Here is a 22,527-nt window from a genome sequence, read left to right as displayed (position 1 = left end):
TCTGAGTTCTTGAGGTATAAGCATGAAGAGGACTTACTCTGTGTTCTCGAGCAAGTCACTCCTTGCATTTATTTCCCTAACTCTAAAATGGAAATAATGCCTCCATCCTGAGGGTCCTGGGGCTTACTGTCAGAGAAGTGCTTTGGAATCCACCGCTGAAAGGCGCTCAGCAAGTTCAAAGCACTAATACTAAGAAAGGTTTATCATATTTATAAACCAGTAAATCCCTCCCACGGGTATAAAATGATTCTTACTAATTTTATTCCCTACACAGACCAGAAGAAAAGCTTCAGATTCTTCGATACCATCAACCTAACACAGTGCTCCAGCTGTGTCCAGGCACAAAACTCTTCCCATCCTCTTTTGATTTGCCCCACGCGCTGAGCCCAAGACAAAAGAACGCACTACTCACAAGTGTGACTCATGTGAAAATTGAAACTGCATGCTCCATTTTATTAAGGGCCTTGCTTTCTTTCAGTGGGTTAGAATAATTGGGAATAAAGATAAACACTGTAAAATAAACATGAACACGGAGTCCAATAAAGTCAGTTTGAATCAGCTGCTCCCCAGCAAACCTAGTGGACAAGTGGGGAAACTGCAAGAGGCAAAAAGCTATTGATGATCCCAATGCATCACTTCACTAGGTGCTTCATTTAAATACATGATTTGAATTAATAGAAACAATGTCTAATTATAAGACACATGATAATTGTAATAATCAGGGTTTATTCAAGAGAAGAGGGAGCCTAGAAGAGAAGAGGGCACCTGGCCAGCAGCATGGATGGATGGCAGAAAGGCTGAAGGCCCAACAGAAGTGATGTTATCTATCGCAGGTTATAAAGGGAGAAAAGAAGAAAGATCCAGACATTCAGTGTGTGCCAAGTGTGCCAGGCATCACGCTAAGCACCTTACGTGCACCGTGTCTTGTAATCCTAATAATGAATTTGCAAGATAGGCATTACGATTACTTTTATTGAAGCTGACACCTTGGGTCATTTTTCCAGGTACTAAATAATAGAATAAGAAAACTGTCTGGTTTCATATGACTCCCACTCGCACTGTTGATACCACATCCTGGCACCATTTTAGAAAACAACTCTGTTGATTCTGAAAACTATTGTTAGGTTTTTCATTATGATTTGTCACTAAGCACACTAAAATACTGTTAGTTTCCATCTTGGCTTAGTGTATCTCTTTCACCTCTCTGTGGCAATATTCCCTTTTTTTCAACAATATTTGGATTGAAAGCCTGTTTTTTCATAATTATATTGAGTTATGTTTTAAATATGTTATTGGTAGTGAAAATACACACGTCAGGTCTAATGATTGGTATTTCCCTTCTGTCCTGATTTATTGATAAGGGTGGAGAGGCATTGAGATGAATTTGAGAATTTTCAAGAAATCTTGGCAAAAGGTGTAAGAAGAGAGAACAATTTTTTGAACACTTCTTTCAGGAAATTTGTTCCAAGTTGTGTACTAGGAAAGGAACACCGTAGTTCTGGGAAATCCCATGAGGAGAAACTAGTGTGTGGATTGCTCTGAAGAAACCAGCTCTTGTCCCAACTGTTTGTGCCCTTCAGTGTCTGCCTCCAAAAAGTCTCTAGAAAGGAACTTGTGAGATTAGCTCAAAACTGTCCCCTGACCCACTAGTGCCTTGGCATTCTTTCTTTACTCCCCTCTCTCCACCGCTCTCTAGGTTACTTCTTTCTTCTCAAATCTTCAGTTTCAATTCCCTAGTAGCTTCTCTCTTGCCCTGGAGCCTGGGGCTAGGAATTGCCTTTGTTTCTTTACTAGACACTCACACTTTCAGCTGCTTTCAGGACAGCATCTGGGGTCTCTCTCTTCCATCTGAAAGACTAAAGGATGAACAAGGGCAGAGAGCCATAATGTTTCTTCTTCGGTGACCAAAGAGCACTGGGTTGCAATTCATCAAGGCCTGGGCAGGAGTGAGGCTCCCATACCTGGAAGTCCCTGTGGGGGCTTGATACTCATTAATTTAGACAAGTCTAAAACCAACAAGGAGGCTAGCCTTACCGTCCCCAAGTGTGTAGTCCTTGCGTGCACAGTGTTTTGAAGTAGCATTTGAATTGCACAGTCTTAAAGTGTCTTTTGCACTCTAAGATTCTAAGTATCTCTTTCACTGTAGAGAATGAGGTAAGAGAATGACAATTGAAGCTTGAACCCACTGCTTTTGAAACACAGCTTTGAGAAGATGGCCTGGTCTCTGGCACATGAAACTAGGTATCAGGAATATCTAGGAGACCCTGTGCTTAGGAGCTTGCTCTGCTGTTTTCGATTAAGATTTACTCCACATGGTGGAGCGCCTGGGTGGCTCATTCGGTTAAGAGTCTGACTCTTGACTTCAGCTCAGGCCATGATCTTGTGGTTTGTTGGTTCAGGCCCTGTGTCAGGCGCTGCATTGACAGTGAGGAGCCTGCTTGGGATTCTCTCTCTCTCCCTCTCTTTCTGCCCCTCCCCTGCTCGCTCTCTCTCTCTCAAAATAAATAAACTTTAAAAAAAAAAAAGATTTATTCCATGTAGGTATTTCCAATGTCTCTCTGCTGTCTTTTCTTGTTACCACTTTTATTTTTCTAATCTTTGGATCTTAAAATTCTTCTTTTCTCACCATCCCCATCTATTTTTATGCCTTTTGTTTCTTTCTATAATTAATCATCTTTTTTTTTTTTTAATTTTTTTTTTAGCGTTTATTTATTTTTGAGACAGAGAGAGACAGAGCATGAACAGGGGAGGAGCAGACAGAGAGGGAGACACAGAATCTGAAACAGGCTCCAGGCTCTGAGCTGTCAGCACAGAGCCCGACGCGGGGCTCGAACTCACGGACCGTGAGATCATGACCTGAGCCGAAGTCAGACGCTTAACCGACCAAGCCACCCAGGCGCCCCTATAATTAATCATCTTGAAGAAGAGCTTAAACTCATGAAGCAAAAGGTTTTCATCTATATCAGCCCTATACAATAGAACTTTTGGAGATGATGGAAATTTTCTGTATTTGCACTGTCCAATACAGAACTTGTTAGCCATATGTTGCTACTGAGGGCTATACTTGTGGGTAGGGTGGCACTAAACAGTGACAACACAGCAGAGACTGGGGAGAGAATTATAGAGAGGAACAAGGTAGAAAAAGGACTCCTTTAATTCTATGATTAAAGTCCCAGATTGCTTGCTCCCTACTCCTTACCCTGAAAAATGGCTCATGTGCATGAAACCTGCCAAAATAAACACAGCAAACACTTAGGAAACTGAAGTTGGTGCACAGTATCACATCTGCAGATTGGACTCTGAGAAGCACACAGGTGAGGGAGACCAAAATAACAGTACAAAGCTTTTGAAATTAAATTGACATTCAAACCACAGTCCACAAAATGGAGTCAAGACACGTTCAGGGTTGATTGCCTGCTAAAATATATGATTTAAAAAGAAACCTGATTCTTCTAACTCAATCCTCAAAATGTTAAGGAATCAATCCAAGTCCCAGAAAAACCATAACTCAAATGAGAAAAGACATGCAATGCCACGATCGCACAGAGGTTGGAGTTAAATGACAAGGTTGTCAAGCAACTGTCATGAAAATACTCCAACAAGAAATGCATGAAAGGGAAAATGAAACAAATAGCAATGGGAACTAATAGAAAACAATCGAACAGAAGACGTAAATTCTAACACATTGTGAATTACTTTGAAAGTAAATGGCTCAGCCCCTTTCCTCAGCTGCTGCTAAAGTGCTTGGTCTGACTGAGGAACCTTCACTTTATCCAGCAGCGCCCAATCTCCCCACCTCCGCCTCTGTCTGGGAGCTTGCAGGCATCTACTCGGGTCTCACCATGAAGGATGATGAGGTGTCGGTCAAGGAGGATAAGATCAATGCTCTCATTAAAGCAGTGGGTGTAAATGTTGAATCTTTCTGGCCAGGCTTGTTTGCAAAGGCCCTGGCCCAGGTCAACATCGTCAACATCAGGAGCCTTGTCCATAAGGTGGGGGCTGGTGGTTCTGTCCCAGCAGCTGGGCCTGCCCCCTCCACCACTGCTGCCCAAATGAGGAGAAGAAAGTGGAAGCAAAGAAAGAAGAATCAGAGGAGTCTGATGATGATGTGGGCTTTAGTCTTTTGACTAAATCTCTTCTTTAACCTGTTCAATAAAAAGCTGAACTCTTATAAATAAATAAATAAATAAATAAATAAATGGAAATGGCTTCAACTCACCATAAAAGGCAGAGAATGGCAAAATGGATTCAAAAAATTATGATCCAACTATGGGCTGTCTAGAAGAAGCTCACTTCAAATCTAGGTATGATACAGGTAACTTAAAGTACAAGAATGGAAAAAGATATATTGTGCAAACATTAATCAAAAGAAAGCTGGAGTGCCTATATTAATATCAGACAAAGTAGACTGTGGAGCAAAGAAAATTAACAAAAAGTGGTATTACAAAATTATCAAAAGGGTCAATTACCTAAGAAGACATAACACTCCTAAATATGTATGTTCTAAGCAGCAGAACCTGAAAAAACATGAAAGAAAAATTGCAAAACTGAAAGGGGAAATAGACAAACCCGTAACTAGAGCTAAGGCTTCTCTTAGTAATTGATAAACCACCAGCCAGACAATCAGCACAAAACCTGAACATGAATGTTCATAGAAGCTTTATTTGTAAATCAAAAACTGAGGATGGGTGGGAGGGAGAGAAGGGTGGGTGATGGGCATTGAGGAGGGCACCTGTTGGGATGAGCACTGGGTGTTGTATGGAAACCAATTTGACAATAAATTTCATATTTAAAAAAAAACCTGAGAGATGCCTGGGTGGCTCAGTCAGCTGGTCATCCAACTCTTGATTTCGGCTTGGGTCATGATCTCATGGGTTCATGGGATTGAGTCTGCCTCGGGCTGTGCACTGACAGCCCAGGGCTTGCTTGGGATTCTTTCTTTCTTTCCCTTTCTGCCCCTCCCCTGTACATGCGCTCTCTCTCTCTCTCAAAAGAAATAAATAAACATTGAAAAAATTAAAAAAAAAACACTTAGAACAACTTAAATGTCTTTCAGTAGGTGGACGGATAAACAAATTATATTACATCCATTGCTACAGAATGAATGTGAACCCCCAGCTTTCAAATTCATATGTTAAATCCTAATGTCCAATGTGATGGTATTTGAAGGTGGAGACTTTAGAAAGTGATTAGGTCATGAGGGTGGAGTTCTCATGAATAGGAGTAATGCCCTTATAAAAGAGAACCCATAGAACTCTGTTACCCCTTGCAGCATGTGAGGACATGGCAAGAAGATGGTTGTCTATGGACCAGGAAGTGGGTTCTTGCCAGACACCCAATCTGTAGACACTTTGATCTTAGAATTTCCAGTCTCCAGAATTATAAGAAATATATTTCTGCTTTTTAATAAGCCATCCAGTCTATGGCATTTTGTTACAGCAGCCCAAATGGACTAAGATGTCCATACAATGGAATACTACTCAGTGATAAAAGAACCAAACTGCAACAGCATGTTGGATATCCATTATGCTGCATAATGAAAAGTCAATTATATTCACGTTACCTTCTCAAAATGACAGAATTATACTGATGAATGACAGATTAGTGTTTGCTAAGGGTTTGGGTTGGCAGGAGGGCAGGACTATGAAGAGATGGTGAAATGGTTGATGATGATCTTGATGATTATCATAGTTCTACAAATCTATATGCATGATAAAATGTCATAGAACTATACACCCCCCACGCCCACCAAATGTGCATATTAAGACTGGTGACAACCCAAATAGTGTCTGTAGTTTAGTTAATAGTATCGCACCACCGTCAATTTGATGGCTTTGATAATTATCCTATGGTTATGTAAGATATTACTGAGGCACACTGGGAGAAACATCCATGGGAACTCTCTGTACTATTTCTGCAACTTCTGTGTAAGCCCTAAATTATTTCAAAACAAAAATATTTTTTAAATGTGGCGAGAGCAACCAATCAACTGAAATTTTAGTTTAGTTTGCTTTTTATAAATTTAAATAGCTGAATGTGGCCACTGGCTACAGTATTGGATAATGCAGGTCAATACTAAGTTTTGCCAAGTAACCTTTTTATTTTCCTTTGTTCTTATTCCTAGGCCTCTGAAGAGAAGTTTCATCTATGAAAAATTCACCCAACACATAAAATATAACCCATATTATTTAAATCTCCCTTAATCAAGTATAATAAATACTCTACAAAATTAGAGCATGATGAAATGCAAGGTTGAAAAGTAATGCATTTGGTCATTTTTCATTTTCTATCCCATTATGGTGACTATTGTGGATGGGAGAATATTAATTCCTCAGGTAAGTTGTAAAGGTTTTAAAATTCGTAGCCTTGTTTTGTAAGCTCGCTGAATAGGAAGAGGTCTGTAGTTGTTTAGAACCTTAATTATCTCTTTTTACTGACAAAATCTAAGCAGGTTACTACCTCCAAATCCCTAGGAATGAACAGTTGGTCTTTTGACTCTCCCTGCCAAAATAAGTGACTTTAAATCTTTGCCAGCACAGGTTAAGAGATCAACTCTTCTCTCAGAGCTCACTGAAGTCAAACTCCTCTGACTCGCAGAAGGGGTTTGATTCTGCTCTCCCTTTTCGTTCATTCTCTTCTACTTTTCCCCAAGCATCCTACTCTAGATAAAATATACAAGCTTATAATGAGGCAAATTCATTGTGTGCTGCCTCAATGATCCTCACTCCCTGCCCTGCTCCCACACAAAAGCTAGAGTCTAATCATAATGAACTGCCCCTGCTTTCCTGGAGACACTCAGGGGTGGAGACTCAAGGTTATTTTGGGACTGGTGGCTCTAAACCTCTCCTTCTAACCACTTCTCTCCTTCCTTGGTGATGGAAGCTGTTGTGACCTCTCGCCTTGGGGAAAGGTTAAGCCTGGTTGTCCGGAGATTTCCAAACAGGAATAATACTAGGATTCTCTTCAGTGGCGTATGGGGGGTAGAGAGTAAGCATTAACACTACCATTGTTTAGGATTGCCAGCTCACCATGATAATAAAGTGCACACTGACTTTTAGTTGTTTTTTTAAGCAATTTTTAAAGTTTATTTATTTATTCAGTGAGGAGCCTGACATGGGGCTCTATCCCACCAGCTGTGAGATCATAACCTGAGTCGGAAGCTTAACCGACTAAGCCACCCAGGCGCCCCCTTTTAGTTGGTTTTTATTACTGTTTGAAATTTTCTACAGATGGTGCACCCACTTGTTGCTTATACTAGGGAAAACTACTCTTTAACCCTCCCTTCAGAAAGCTACCGTTTTCTCCCGTCTGTGTCCAGAAGCATACCCTGCTCTCACCTTTCCAGACAAATGGAGGGAGACTCAAACATGACCCTAAAGTGTAAGTTCTGAAAGACAGGAGATAGTCTGATTCCCTCTTGGATCTGGAACAGGTAACACAAATGATTGGCTCTAATTCTGTGTTTAGGAAGTTATTGCTAAATAAATAGAGAAATGAATTAGTTTTTATTTCACCGAAAGAAATGACCACTTTTCTGTTTTCTTCATGCTAAGAGATGATCCCACGAAATAGATTTCACTGCACTTAACTGAAAAATACCTCTCAGGAGTGATAATTTCCATTTATCAAGGACAGTTTTCCAGGTAAAGGGGTACCTGTGAGCCATTAGCAGATCAACTCACACTAGCTGTGGGATAAGTGCACTGGCCTGGAAAAAAGGGATCCTGCCAGGGCACCAACAGCATCTATGATACTCTATCCCTTACACCACTCATATCCAGTTGTTTCCCACATGAAATTCACTCCATCCTGGAAAAGATTTTCCAAGCTCTTTGGTTATGATGTTTAGAGGTGGTGGTTAGCAGCTGACTTACATCAATGGCTGAGTCATTCTGTCCACAGTCATTTCATGACTAATGAATTAAATGGAGCTGATGAAGACCATGATCCATTTACCTTTTAAGTCTTTGAGGATGGTACCAATCTCTGCCTTTGCATCTGGAATATAATATTGTTTTTGATGTATTACCTTAGAAATTTCAGGGGGTAATCATTTTGGTTTTTCCCACTGTAACAGCTCTTTATCTACAAATCATTGTGAGGGTTTTCACAAACGTTAAGTACATGTATGCTGATTATGAATTTAGCAAGCCAGGAAATAACCACAGGGTAGATTCATGGACCCTGTGCACCCACTATGAGATGGACCCAGCCTAGAACTCTGGACCCAGATATGGCTCTTCTCTAACAGGAGGATCCATGATGGTACTCTGTGTCCTTAGGTATCATAGTCAACTCAGATTCCTGATTCAACAGCCCACTTTCCCCAGTGTATCTTTATTTGAGTAAATGGCCATTGGCCCCATTGTAGAAGGAGGGAAACACTACTGTATACACTTTCCATGGTGTTGCAAGTTAGGAAGCAATAGGTTATGGGTCTAAGAACTAGCTCAAGTCTGTAAACTGATGAAGGGATCATGATTTTCCACTGAGTGGGTAGACCTTAGCGTTCTGTTCATCTATTCATGATATATCTTGATTGCTGATATACATTAAGCAAGACCCCTATTGACTTGTCCGTCAATCTCATTCTGGGAACACCATTTTCCATTAGGTAGCTCCATAGGTCTCTTTGAACACAGCCTGTTAGTCTGTCTGCTGTGCACTTTGATAATCATGCCCACCTTGCTTCTGGCCATCTGGCCTGTGCTATTCTGAGGTCCTATCATCCCCATTGCTATCAGAGAACACAGTTCTATAGGAGGATCTCCTATCCTTTTAATCCTCACCTACATGGGACAGCCACTGCAGCTTCTCGACAATGCTGGTGCCCCTCTCATCCAGGAGGAGAGGCTGCAATATTGTGAAAGGAAATTCACCAGGGAAGAAGGCAGCTGTGAACCTCCAGCAGCCCAAACTCACAGCAGCTGTAAGCTGGATACAACAGGCTGAAGAAGGGAATCGACAGGGCAGCAATGGCATCCACTTCAAGGTCTTTCTTTTCTGCCCCAGATCCCTACTACATGGGTTTGCCTTAGTCCTTACAAATAATGACATTATCTGTTCACATGACTATTCCTGACCATAAAGGCTTTCTTTATGGTGTAACTTAGTTTAATCTCACTACTGAGGTGTTTTCTCAGTGGAGTTTATAAGGTTTTTCTGAATCCTGCATGAATAATGACCTTGACCAACTTATCTTTGTTTTCCCTGCTATAAAAATTTTGCAAATATAATCTTTCAATCCATATGACTCATGCCAAATGACTACTAATTTTCTTCCTGATTATAAAACATCCATAATTCTTGTAGTAAATTTGAAAAGTAAAGAAAAACATAATGAAAAAATAATCTTATCTGACTATCTAAATATAACCATCGTTAACAATTACATTTACTCCAGAGCACCTGGGTGGCTCAGTTGACTAAGTGTCCAGCTCTTGATTTAGGCTCAGGTCATGATCTCACGGTTTGTGAAATATATCTCCCTGTGGGGCTCTGTGCTGACAGCATGGAGCCTGCTTGGGATTCTCTCTCTCCCTTTATCTCTGTCCCTCCCCCACTCTTTCTCTTTCTCTCAAGATAAATAAACTTAAAAATTGCTTTAAAAATAAACAACTAAAAGTCAGTATGCACTTTATTATCATGGTGAGCTGGCAGTCCAAAACAATGGTAGTATTAATGCTCACTCCCTATCCTGCCATGTTCCACCGAAGACAATCCCAATATTATTTCTCTTTGGAAATCTCTGGACAACCAGGCTTAGCCTTTTCCCAAGGTGAGCAGGTGCGGGCACAGGCTCTCTCCCTCTCTCTAAAAGAAAAGAAAAAAAATTGCATTTACTCCCAAATATTCCTCTGTGTGTGTGTGTGTGTGTGTGTGTGTATAGGTACATATATATCCTATTTTTTTCTTAATGTGACTTTATGTGACCTTTATCATGCCATTAAAAGTAATATTTGTAAGACTCTTTTTAACAACTACATGATATATTGTCATATGATTGTACTTTTATTAATGTAATTAATTTATTTGAACACTCTCCTAATTTTGGACATTTAGATCTTTCTTAATATTTCAACTATTATTATAAATAACATTGCAGTGGGCATATTTTTTAAATAATTGAAGTATACTTGACATACAATGTTATATTAGTTTCAAGTGTACAACATAATAATTCAACAATTCTATACATTAGGCAATGGTGAACACATTTTTTTTTTTTGTCTGCCCTTCTAGTCACTTAATTCATACAGTATTCCTTTAGCTGACAGGTATTCACTCAGTCCCCATTACAAGCCAGAGGCACTGTGCAGTCAGCTAAGCACACAGCAAAAGACCAGGAAGGCCACTCTCTGCCCTCCCTGCTGCCATGGAGGTCAGGATCTGCTGGGGAAATAAATCTGGGAAGTACAGCAGGTCCAGGGGTGATGATGCCTACGAGGGGAAGTGCAGTGGGTCTTGTGTCTTTGTGAGCTTGGGTGACCACGACAAAATATTACAGACTGGTGGCCTAAACAACAGAAATTTATTTTCTCACAGTCCGGAGAGTGGAAATCTGAGATCAGGGTGCCAGCACAGTCAGGTTCTGGGAAAGGTTCTCTCCCTGGCTTTCGATGGCCACCTTTCTGTGCAGTGCTCATGTGGCCTTTCCTCGGTGCAGGTGTGCCGATAGAGAGATGTTTTTCTCTTTTTATAAGGCCACTAATTATGTTGGATTAGGAACACTCTTACGACCTCATTTAACCTAATTGTCTCCTAAAAGCCTTATCTTCAAATACAGTCCCATTGGGGGTTAAGGCTTCAACATACAAGTTGGGAGGGGCAGACATCAGTCCATAGCACCTTGGGAGCATTTCAGGAGAGAGTCTAGTTGAATATTTTTTTCAAATGTTTAAAAAAATTGGAGTTCTAGTAATTTGCTTTTTAATTTGGATGTACCCTTTTAGGCTTGCCAGATTTAGCAAATAAAAACAGAGAATGTTAAAAAAATTAAAATAAAATAAAAAATAAGATAAAAATACAGAATGTTCAGTTATATTTGAATTTCAGATAAACAGCAAAAAATTGTTAGTGTAAGAGTGTCTCTTACAATATTTGGTGTTCTTGGGGTATCTGGATGGCTCAGTAAATATCTGACTTCGGCTCAGATCATGACCTCACCGTTTGTGAGTTCAAATTCTGCATGGAGTGGGGCGCCTGAGTGGCGCAGTCGGTTAAACGTCCGACTTCAGCCAGGTCACGATCTCGCGGTCCGTGAGTTCGAGCCCCGCGTCAGGCTCTGGGCTGATGGCTCGGAGCCTGGAGCCTGTTTCAGATTCTGTGTCTCCCTCTCTCTCTGCCCCTCCCCCATTCATGCTCTGTCTCTCTCTGTCCCAAAAATAAATAAAAAATGTTGAAAAAAAAATTAAAAAAAAAAAACAAACAAATTCTGCATGGAGTGAGCTCAAGCTCTGCTTGGGTGAGCACGGGCCCCGCTTTAGGTAAGCCTTGCTTGTCTCTCTCTCTCTCTCTCTCTGCCCCTCCCTCACTTGAGCCCTGTCTCTCTCTCAAAAAAAAAAAAAAAAAATTAAAACGGTGTTCTGTTTTTTTCTCTGGCAGTCCTTTTCATGCTTCAATGTGATCAATGCTACTTTTTTTTATTCGTGTAAGGGATTATATCCTATGAATTTGTTATTCTGCAGGACACCAACTTAAATGTTTGTGTGTTGAATTAATATAAGGACAGTGAGATTAAGTGTTTTTAAAGTGTCCAGGTAAAACTGATTGCTACATTTGTCTGACATTTCTGTGGGAAGACACTTCAAAGAAAAGATAGTCTCCTATTTTTTGCCAAATTTGTAAGCCTCTGTTATTCTCTGACTAAAATTTGTATTATTTACACTACATCTGTTTCTTTTTTTTTTATTTTTTTTTTAAATTTTTTTTTTCAACGTATTTTATTTATTTTTGGGACAGAGAGAGACAGAGCATGAACGGGGGAGGGGCAGAGAGAGAGGGAGACACAGAATCTGAAACAGGCTCCAGGCTCCGAGCCATCAGCCCAGAGCCCGACGCGGGGCTCGAACTCACAGACCGCGAGATGGTGACCTGGCTGAAGTCGGACGCTTAACCGACTGCGCCACCCAGGAGCCCCTACATCTGTTTCTAAAGCATCAAGACATATATACTTTTCTTCACTTTAAAATAAAATTTTAAACAGAAGGAGGCTTGTTTAAGAAAAAGCATTCTCACTTCCTCAGTAATTCTTCATGGAACCCCCATTATGAAGTGAACATTTAACTTCCTTTGACAAGTCCCTACTCCTGGAAAACTACTTTTTATAAATACTCAGAACAATGTGGCAATGGTGTAGGGCTTTCAGAAGACGTGTGGCTGTACCTCTTCACATTAATCCTTTGTCCTGAGGCTGCCATTCACTGTATTTTAGGCAAGGTAGCTCTTATCTCAAGAGTAGGGTTTCAACTGCTAGCATACTTTCTGACTCTCGATCACTTTCTCTGCCTTAAAGGCTTTATAACTGTTCCTTGAAAAACACTCAAGCCAAGAAGGTGGCACAATTAGCATTTGCCTCAATACTCTCACAGAGGCTCTACCCAAGATAATTTTACACTCAGCCACAGACACATTATACGACTTTTTTTCAAGGGATTACCAATTGGAAATGAGAGCTGAAATGTATCCTATACAGTACAATCGTACATACAAAGTGCTAACGTCTTAAGAGACACAATGTCACCCTATCTATGGAATCTAGCTGCCCAACGAAATATTCAGCAAATATTTATTACATGGCAGTATCTGATTTGAATGTTGATGTCCTCTGAATTTCTTTACTGGTCTCCAAACTCCTTTTCAGATTTCCCAAGAGAGCTTTTCTTTCTCTTCTCACCTCTAAGTCCATAAACACAGCGCATTGTCTCGCTTATCATCGCTAAAGAAGCAAGGTCTACTTGAATGACCCAAGCTCCCAGCTAGTAAATGCTCAGTTGTAAACTGTTGGGGATGGAGAACATAAGAACCTAAAATTATGTTTTGCTCTTAGTTGGATTTCGATTTAATCATTTCGAGGAATGGGAAGCTGTGAATTAAAACTATTCTTGTGAAGGGTTGGAGGGAATACTTTAGTTTTCTGTATGCAAAGGAGGTATTTTTTTTAGAAGTCTGAATTACAAATGTTTTAATACAGAGTTTTAAGTAACAGCTGTTTTGCATGCACTCTTCTTGACTGGTAGTGACTTCCAACATCTACAGTCCCTTTCAAGATCTAAGCTTCATGGGGATAGTAAGTTTTGTTTATTTTGCTCATTTCTTTATTTCTAGTGCCGGGAGCAGTATCTAGTGCATGGTATATTCTCTTTAAATATTTGTTAAATGTATGAATAAATAAAATACAAGCAAAAAATGTACTTGATTTCACTTCCCAGTGTATAATCACGAACAAATGTTTGGTGAAGTAAGAGGGATACTCATAATTAGCACTAATTTCATTCCTACTGTCGAGGTGGGTGTTCATCGGGTGTTCATACCAACTCGTTCTAATTGATGTTTTCAGAACTCCCCTTGCCAAACATTAGTGACTTTTGTCCTGCCATGTTTACATACCTGAAACCAAGCACAGGCACTTTTTGAAGTTAATTAAAGATTCACTTATGTTAAACATTTCCGGATGATAGCAAGAGACCAACTTGGCAGACAATAGAAATAATCTCTAGTGCTTCCTTCTGTGATTTTTCTCAGACAGGTCTTGAAGGGTCTGGTCCTAATGGGATTGATAGAAGCGAGATGGGCGATTGGGAGATGCTGTGAGACTTAGGTTGCCTACGGCAGGAGAATGCAGGTGAATTCACAAAGATCACCAACGTCATCCTCTGCATAGCTGAGTGCTCATTATCCAGGACAAATATAAAATCCCCTTGCTGGCTTCGGCCTGCCAGCCAGTGCCTTTCTGGTACGCCTTTTACTTATTTTGTTGTTGGGTGTTTGAAGGCTAATACCAGCTTAAAAGATAACTTTATCAGATTGCTTCCCAATTTTATCACCTGAAATTACCCTTTTATTTACTTTCTCTCATGATATACTCAATTTTTGAAAGATTTTACCCACATAAAAACTGTATTTATAAAGTAATAATTAATTTCCCATTTCAGTTTTATTTTACGAAATTCTGCTTATCAAAGTTTGGCATCGGAAAGTGATAAGCTATTATATCAGGTGTTGATTTAGTTCCAGCCAAGAGCAAAGAGATTCAGTGTTAACTGGAGGAAGTTTATTATGGGTAAAATAGATGACTGTCTTTGGGCTCTTTGAAATATTCAAACTAGTTCCTGAGGACCTCTGGGGGTCCCAGGCTGAGAATCACATTAGACTTTACATTGGGACGAACTGGAGAGCTTGAAAGTCCTGGTGCTGAGACCCCATTCCAGACCAATTAAATTAAAATTTCTGTGCCCTGGCGTGACTTGATTTTTTTGAAATAATAAATTCATGTGGTTAAAAAAGTCCAACAATACAGAAGAGTGATTTTAATGCATGACTAGGGTTAAAACCACTACACGGTGTAGCATATCTAAAGCAAATGTTAAAAAGAAAACAAAAGTAAAAACCGGGAAAAGAAAGGAAAAAGAGGAAAAAGCCTGCCTTGGAGGATGCATCGGTAACTGGGAGAAAAGCTTTTCGTACTCTGGGTCTGGCCTCTGTCGGGCTAATGACAACTCCTGAACGTGAAGGCAGATGTGTCCCCTCCCCCCTGAAGCCTCTCCTTTCCCCGGGGCACAGTCTCAATAACAGACCAGGGCACTGCCAAATCCGACAGGAAACAGGAGAGTGAGCTCTGACTCAAGATGTCTCAGGATTAAATTCCCTGCATTCAATTAAATATGTAGGGGCACCATCAATATCTCAGTTGATGTTCTTCCTGCCAAGCGATCCTGCATTTGCCAACAGCTCTCTCATTCCCACACAGCTTTGGTGTCATCCCTTCTCTCAAGCCCAATGTTTGCTAACATGTCAATGACCACTAAGGTCGCAAAGTTGCCTAATAGCAGGGGTCAAGCCTCTGTGTGAGATTTCCTACTCTTCTGGTGGTCCCTGAGGCCCCACCTCTGGCCCCCTTGCTCCTGAATGGTGACCATTCAAAACCTCAAGAGAAGTGATGTGTTGATTAAAGATGTCCAACATTACCCTTGAGGCATTACAGATGAGCAAAATAATTCCAAGTGAAGAGAGATATTTTTGCTGGAAAATTGCCTGTAGGGAAAATTGCCTGCAAAGGACAAAATTGATAAGGAGAAATAAACAATAAGATGAATGTTAAACATCTTATGAAATGTGAAGATTCTGTGATTCAATATATTTCCAACTGTCTTATAAAAATAATTAGAGGAGATTTTCATATGTTCACTTGGATATATTTAACATATTTTGCAATACCTTATTGTTTTCAGAAAACAAATACCCATGCTTTTATGACTTTTATGTCTTTCTAAGAGCTGGGCATCGTAAGGGACCTTAGAAAATCATCAGACTCGGCCACCTGGCTGTGTTAGGGAATGTAGAATTATGAGTACCCTTAGAGGCAGCTTAGCTGGTAGAGAACGAAGGCATTGGAGAAGACTGGATCTGGGGTTAAACCCCCATGTTCTGCTCTTTACTAGCTACATAATTGAAGGCAAATTACTTACCCTTCATAAAGCTCAGATTCTATATCTGTAAAGTGAGACTCCTAATACCGGTTTCACAGAGTTGTTAGAAGGATTAAATGAGCCATGTCTAGAAAGCATTTAGTACCGACTCTCTTTAGGAATAATATACACATATTGCTATCATCATTATTCAAAAAGAAGATGACTTTCCCTTGTTTCAACAGTTTAAAATCTTGGGTGGAAAGGAATAGTGCAAAAGAGAAAAAAAGAAAAGAACACAAGTTAGTGCACAAAAAAGCTCTCAACTAGGAAGAAAGACAAAGGAGCAGGTTCTGGATTCATGTCAAGACTGTGGTCTAGTCAATGACCGTGTGACCTTTGGCAAGTTATTTAACTTTTCTGAGCCTCTTATTTCCTTATCTATACTACGCAATTATTAAACTAAATGAGTATTTACAGCTTCTAAGAGTCCACAAACAATGAGAATCCTCAAGCTATTTTTAATATTTCAAAAAACTCAATAAAATCAAAGTTTGTACCGTGATAAAACTGCTCAGATTAACTAAACTATCAAAATTCTTTGCTTTTGCAGGACTAAAAAAAAAAAAAAATCACCTTTGAATGATAACATTACTTTTCATGCAGATAACAAATGATGGTCAATAGTAACATTTCAGGAATTTGCAAGAGAGATAATAAAATGTATTCTTGGTTATTAGAAGGGCAGAAACTACTGTAGGACTTAAGATTTTCCAGTACTGTTTCTTTTTTTTTAATTTTTAAATTTTTTAACGTTTATTTATTTTTGAGACAGGGAGAGACAGCATGAACAGGGGAGGGTCAGAGAGAGAGGGAGACACAGAATCTGAAACAGGCTCCAAGCTCTGAGCTGTCAGCACAGAGCCTGACGTGGGGCTCGAACTCACGGACCGAGAGATCATGACTTGAGCCAAAGTTGGATGCTTAACCGACTGAGCCACCCAGGCGCCCCTCCAGTACTGTTTCTTATTTGATTATTTCATGGATTTGGTCGAAGCAGTTATTCCTGAAAATCAACGCAACAGGTTTTCAGTTCAAATTTTTTTTTCTTATTTCCCCCAAATTTCCTACAAAAACCTCCGCCGTGACAGCTTCACATTCCTACTTCTCATGTTTTGCCTTTGCCTCAGCAACCCCTCTCCTCCCAGGGCTACATCTTCTTCACAGTCCCACTAGCTTGAGACCCAAACTACTCCTCCATGTCACACTTTTGTCAGTAGTTACAGGTCTTCGGTCCGACCGCCAGCCTGATACTTCATAACTCATTTCCTACACCCGCATCTATTTCTTACTTTCCCATTTAGACTGTAAACTCAAGGGCTGATCATTGTTTTAGAGTCATTTCCTAGCCCCCTTTTCCCATAAAACCCATGAATTTTAATTAAGGAAATTGATTGTCACTGTTCAGGCATGAAAATCATTGATGCATGCCCAAACTAGCTGGTGATAGTTTGATGACAACCAGGATATCGATAGTGTCAATGTATATCCTATCAAAATACTTGTTAATAACTTATTAATAAATAGTACCAAAAAATCTGGCAGACATAACCATAACCAAATGGCAAAAAATTCACAGCACTGAGAATGGAACAAACTGACATCATGTACGTCGTTATGTGATACTCCGAGGAGAGCACAGTGTCACTGCCATGGTATTCATGCCAAAAAGCATACCTGGAATCTAATCATGAGGAGAAAGCAGACATATTTAGATGGAAGACTAGCCCACAAAATATGAGTCTTATACACCTAAAAAGTATTAAGTACATAAAGCACAAGGAAAGACTGAAGAATTATTCCAAGTTGTAGGACATGACAACTAAATACAACAATCTTAGATTGAAATCCTCAGTTTATAAAGTATCTTATTGGAAAAATTAGTAAAATTTGAATGGAGCCTATAAATTTGATGGTGGGAAACTATCAAAGTTAATTTTCTGATGCTGATGGCTGTTCCGTGTCTATGTAGTAGACTGTATTTATTTTTAGAAAATAAACACTAAAATCTTGAGGGGTAAGTGTACTACTTACTATTGAATGATTCAGAAAAAAATATGTATATTATATAGAGTAATTAATGTGATGTTAGATATCTATGTACATATTTTACATTTGTTACACATATAGTTTATTTATAGTTTATTTATATATAGTTTATAGGTATATTAAATATGTATATGTATATATATATGTATATATATGTATATATGTGTATATGTATACACATATATATATATGGAGAGAGAGATGTGGTAAATGCTGAACTGGCTAATCTGAGTGTAGGTTATATGGGAGTTCTTTGTACCATTCTTGCAACTTTTTTGTATATAACTTTTTTGTATGTTTGAAATCATTTCAAAATAAAAGGTTAAAAATTAATGGATTTCAGTACAACCAATATGAGAAATTAAATTAATAACCTAAGCCTGAGAAATTAACAAATATAAAAGATGTTATCCTAAGACAACATCCTAAAGTGTGATATAATAGAAATATCATATATAATAACAATTCTTTGGGGAAGAACCATAATCTATTGATAGAGAATAGGCTGAAATGAAATCAAAAGATGCTACAGTTTAGGCATAAAGAAAATCTCCTTTATTGCAACTTCATTGCTGACATTATATATGGTTATTCTTTGCTCATTCTGAAATGGAATACACTTGATCCTTGAACAATGCAAGGGTTAGGGTGCCAACCTCTGCACAGTCAAAAATCGAGTATAACTTTTGACTCCCCCAAAACTTGACTACTATTAGCCTACTGTTTACTGGAAGCCTCGTGGATAATGTAAATAGTCAATTAATCCAGATTTTGTACATTATATATATAATTAACCCAGATTTTATACACTATATTCTTTAATAAAGTCAGAGAAAAGAAAATGTTAAGAAAATAATGAAAGAAAATACATTTATAGTACAGTACAGTATTTATCGAAAAAATCCGTGTATAAGTGGATCCATGCAGCTCAAACCTAAGTTGCTCAAGGGTCAACTGTATATATGAAGTATGGACTTACTGGAGAAAAACATCTCTGGATTTGCTTGAAAATTCAATGTAATTATTTTCTCATATTTCTGAGTGACCCAGAACAAATGCCATGCAATCCCTTTGCCCAGCCCCATGCATATATTGTTACTCCATAGTAACAACTAGAACAGACATTCATTTTTTCACCTTAAACAGCATCTAATCCATAAGCAACTTGAGGAGCATAGTGTGGGATTAGTGTGCCTTTCTTACTGAGAAAAAGACAATGAAGGGACTGACGTGCTTCTTGGAGGAACCATACCTTTTTAAACCCTACCCAACAATGACAGATGGCCTGGTGCATTTAGCTCAAAGTATATTCTATAATGGTAATTCTCGAAGTGTGGTCCCTAGACCAGCGGCATCAACATCACCAAGGAATGTTTACAGGTTTTCAAGTCCTGCTCCAGACCTACTGAATCAGAACTCTAGAAGTGGGGCTCAGCAATATGAGTTTCTTAAATTCATCAGGAGATTCTGAAGCATGCTGAAGGTTGCAAACTGCTGATAACTCATCCACTCAGCAAGTTTCAAAGAACATTGTCTGCTAGGAAATACTCAGGCACCTGTGTCTCCTCAGAAAAGGGACTAATTCCCAATTTCCTTACCGTTAAAAGCCTTCAGAAAGAATCACCATAATTTAAATGGCTCGAGCTCTCAGGGAACTGCTTAATATGACCATAAATAAAAATTTAAAAACAATTAGAGAGGCACCAGAAGCTCTTTTTATCCTCTTGTGATCCTCTAAATGCACCAAGGACTTGCCACTTGGCTATTATAATTTTATATCCACCTCTATATTAAGGTTCTTGGTTTGTAGTGTTTGCTTTGGGAACCAAATGCCTGTCATTTTATGGCACCATGGAGTGATTAATAAAGGCTTTTATAATGCAGTGAATCGCTATGTGAACACATCCTGCTCATTAAATGAAAATGGCTCAATACAATACCTGCAAGCCAGCAAGCACTAGAGTCTCCTATGGGGGCAGAGGAGTCTGTTTGAAGTTTAAGATAAAGCAGGATTGGGAAGCCTAACAACCTTATGAGAGATGTGGCAGGGATGAACAATGGAGGGAAGCACAGGAGGGAAGGGCACTTCTGAATTCCCATCTGCCTGGAGTGTGAGTGGAGGTGGGTCACAGTGGAAGCGCTTTGCGTGCCATCGGATTCCTGACTGGTTCGGTACCCTGGGTGCAAAGGTTCAGAAAGGACACAAGAGCACTCCAGTCATATTCTGTTTTGGTGTTTCTTTTCTAACTCAGACAGTGTTTTAGTCAGTTCAGGCTACTGTAACAAAAATACCATAGACTGGGTGGGAGGCGCTTAAAGAACGAATGTTTATTTCTCACAGTTCTAGAGGCTGGCAAGTCCAAGATTAAGGCATCAGCAGATCCTGGGTCTGATGAGAGTTGGCTTTCTGCTTCATAGGTCTCCCTCTTCTCACTGTATTTTCAAGTGTGGAAAGGGGGCAAGGGAACTCTCTGGATGTCTTCTACAAGGGCACTAATCCCATTGATGTGGGCTGTACCCTCATGACCTCATCACCTCTTAAAGGCCCCATCTTCTAATACCATCACATTGAGGATTAGGTTTCAATGTATAAATTTTGGGGAGACATGACATTCAGTCGATAGCACATAACTTTGCCAGAATTTATGGGAATCTTGGGGTACCTGGGTGGCTCAGTCAATCAAGTGTCCAACTCGATTTCAGGTCAGATCATGATCCCAGCGTTGTGGGATCGAGCCCCACATCAGACTCCATGCTTATGATCCTCTCTCTCTCTCTCTCTCTCTGCTCCTTTCCTCAGCTTACTCTCTTAAAAAGGGGGGTGGGGGCGGAGAAGACAAAGTTAAAGAAGTTAGAAATCTTGTTAAATTTAAAGGAGAAGACTTTATTTAAGTAATTTGGATTGGTCATTCTCTCTTGCCAAAGGACAATCCCCATGGCTCTGAGATCTTTGAGAGTAAAATATTTTCCTTCTAGGACAAATTCTGCCTAAAGTTTGCTGTGACATCTGGAAAAAATCATTTCAACTCCATTTATAAATGACTTATTTCTCCATATTAGACAGAATTACCTCTTGTTAATAAATGGACACACTTGTGCCACAGGTCATAATTAGCAATTCCACTTAACAGTCCCTTCACTGGCACTCTAAGACTTGAAGCCTCACTGAACCAAAGTTCACACTCATCAGGTGGCCCCAGGCCTGAGACACAGCAAAGACTAGAAGTTTCACTAACGTGATGGGCAGTCCATCCAGGAAGAGTCATCCCCAGGACAAAAGCTGCAGTTCGCTTTTTCTGAGCCCTATAACTTCAGATCATTTAAATGGTGGCTCTGAGGAAGTACTATAGGCCAGTGCTCCTGGAACCTTCGGAGCCATAGACCTTCTATAGGTCTACTTCCAGGTATGCGGCTAGTTCTCCATATTCATCCCTGGTTGCCTATCCTACTGTTCCCGGGGCTCCACTTTACCTATCTCTTAGAAATTAAATCTTTTCCCTCCACTAAGGCTACCTACCTTAAATTCACACCTGCCTTCTTCTTTTTTTTTAATAAGTTTATTTATTTTGAGAGAGAGAGAGGGAGAGAGAATGGGGGAGGGGCAGAAAGAGAGGGAGAGAATCCCAAGGAGGCTCCACGCTGTCAGAGCAGAGCCGGATGCAAGACTTGATCTCACAAACTGTGAGATCATAACCTGAGACAAAATCAAGAGTCGGAAGCTCAACGAACTAAGCCACCCGGGTGCCCACTTCAAACATGCCTTCTAACGGAGGCCACCGTAAACCCACCATCAAGCCTTTGAAGAGAAAACAAGCTTTAATGAGTATTCCACTATATTGATTAGTTGAAATGATGTGCAATTTCTTGCTTATGCCACAGCTAGGAGAAGTGAATCCACTTCAGTTGAATTACATTCAATCTTTCCACCAACCTGAACTATTTGCTTTTCCTGGAATGTTCAGCAATATGCTATGCAAATTTTACCTCTGAGTCTTTGAGCATATTGTTCCATCATCAACAACAACATCATAGCTAAAATTTATGAGATGTCTACTTAGGCTTTCAAAAGAAATTACATCTATGTGTTCATTTATACCCCACCAAACTTTTTGGGTAGTTACTATTAATAACTCCATTTCAGATAAGAAGTCAGAGGATTTGTAAAACTTGTCCAGAGGTTTACAGCTACTTAGTGGTAGAATAAAAGTCAAATCTGGTTATTGTAACAGGGGTGCCCCACCCCAGCCCCCTACCCTGGTAACCCTTACTCAACCTTTAGATCAGGGTCAGGATCATCTATTGCAGCACACACTCTATGACCCCAGTTCAGGATTCCTCTTCAGGAGGCACCTCTACCCCATCACACGGCAGCGTTTTCTCTATATGTGTTACTCTCCTCTTGCTTCTGCCTGTGTTGGAGAGTGGTACTCATGTGGATCAGGAGTGTTCATGACACCTTATTAATATCTTTTAGCCTTTAGGATATCTGTGAGGAGTCATGTTTTTAGCTGTTCTGGTGAAATGTGCGGAAACTGCTGGGATTCCATCTGATTATTTAGAACAGGAGGCATTCAGACTAGAGGTAGGAAATGCTGGAAAGAAGGGCAAAGGGTGCTAGTTGGGGCCAGTTGAGAGTCCAGAGTATGTGGGCACATTATAATTGTTCCACTATTTGAAGCTGGGCTGCTTGGCAGGGTGTAAACCCAGTATTTAGGAGAGGGGGAATAGGATCCTACTCCCACATCTACCTCTCACTGGCTGTGGGACTTTGAGCAAATTATTAAAATTCTCT

General features: G+C 39.8%; 1 pseudogene; it reads left to right on the top strand.

Moving 5' to 3' along the window:
- Positions 1 to 3,707: 3,707 nt before the first annotated feature.
- On the top strand, positions 3,708 to 4,144 carry LOC102952789 (annotated as a pseudogene).
- Positions 4,145 to 22,527: the final 18,383 nt, after the last annotated feature.

Source organism: Panthera tigris, chromosome B2, assembly GCF_018350195.1.
Source record: "Panthera tigris isolate Pti1 chromosome B2, P.tigris_Pti1_mat1.1, whole genome shotgun sequence".
NCBI lineage: Eukaryota > Metazoa > Chordata > Mammalia > Carnivora > Felidae > Panthera > Panthera tigris.
The sequence above is the reverse complement of the archived record's forward strand: the minus strand, read 5'-3'. Positions and strand labels throughout refer to the sequence as shown.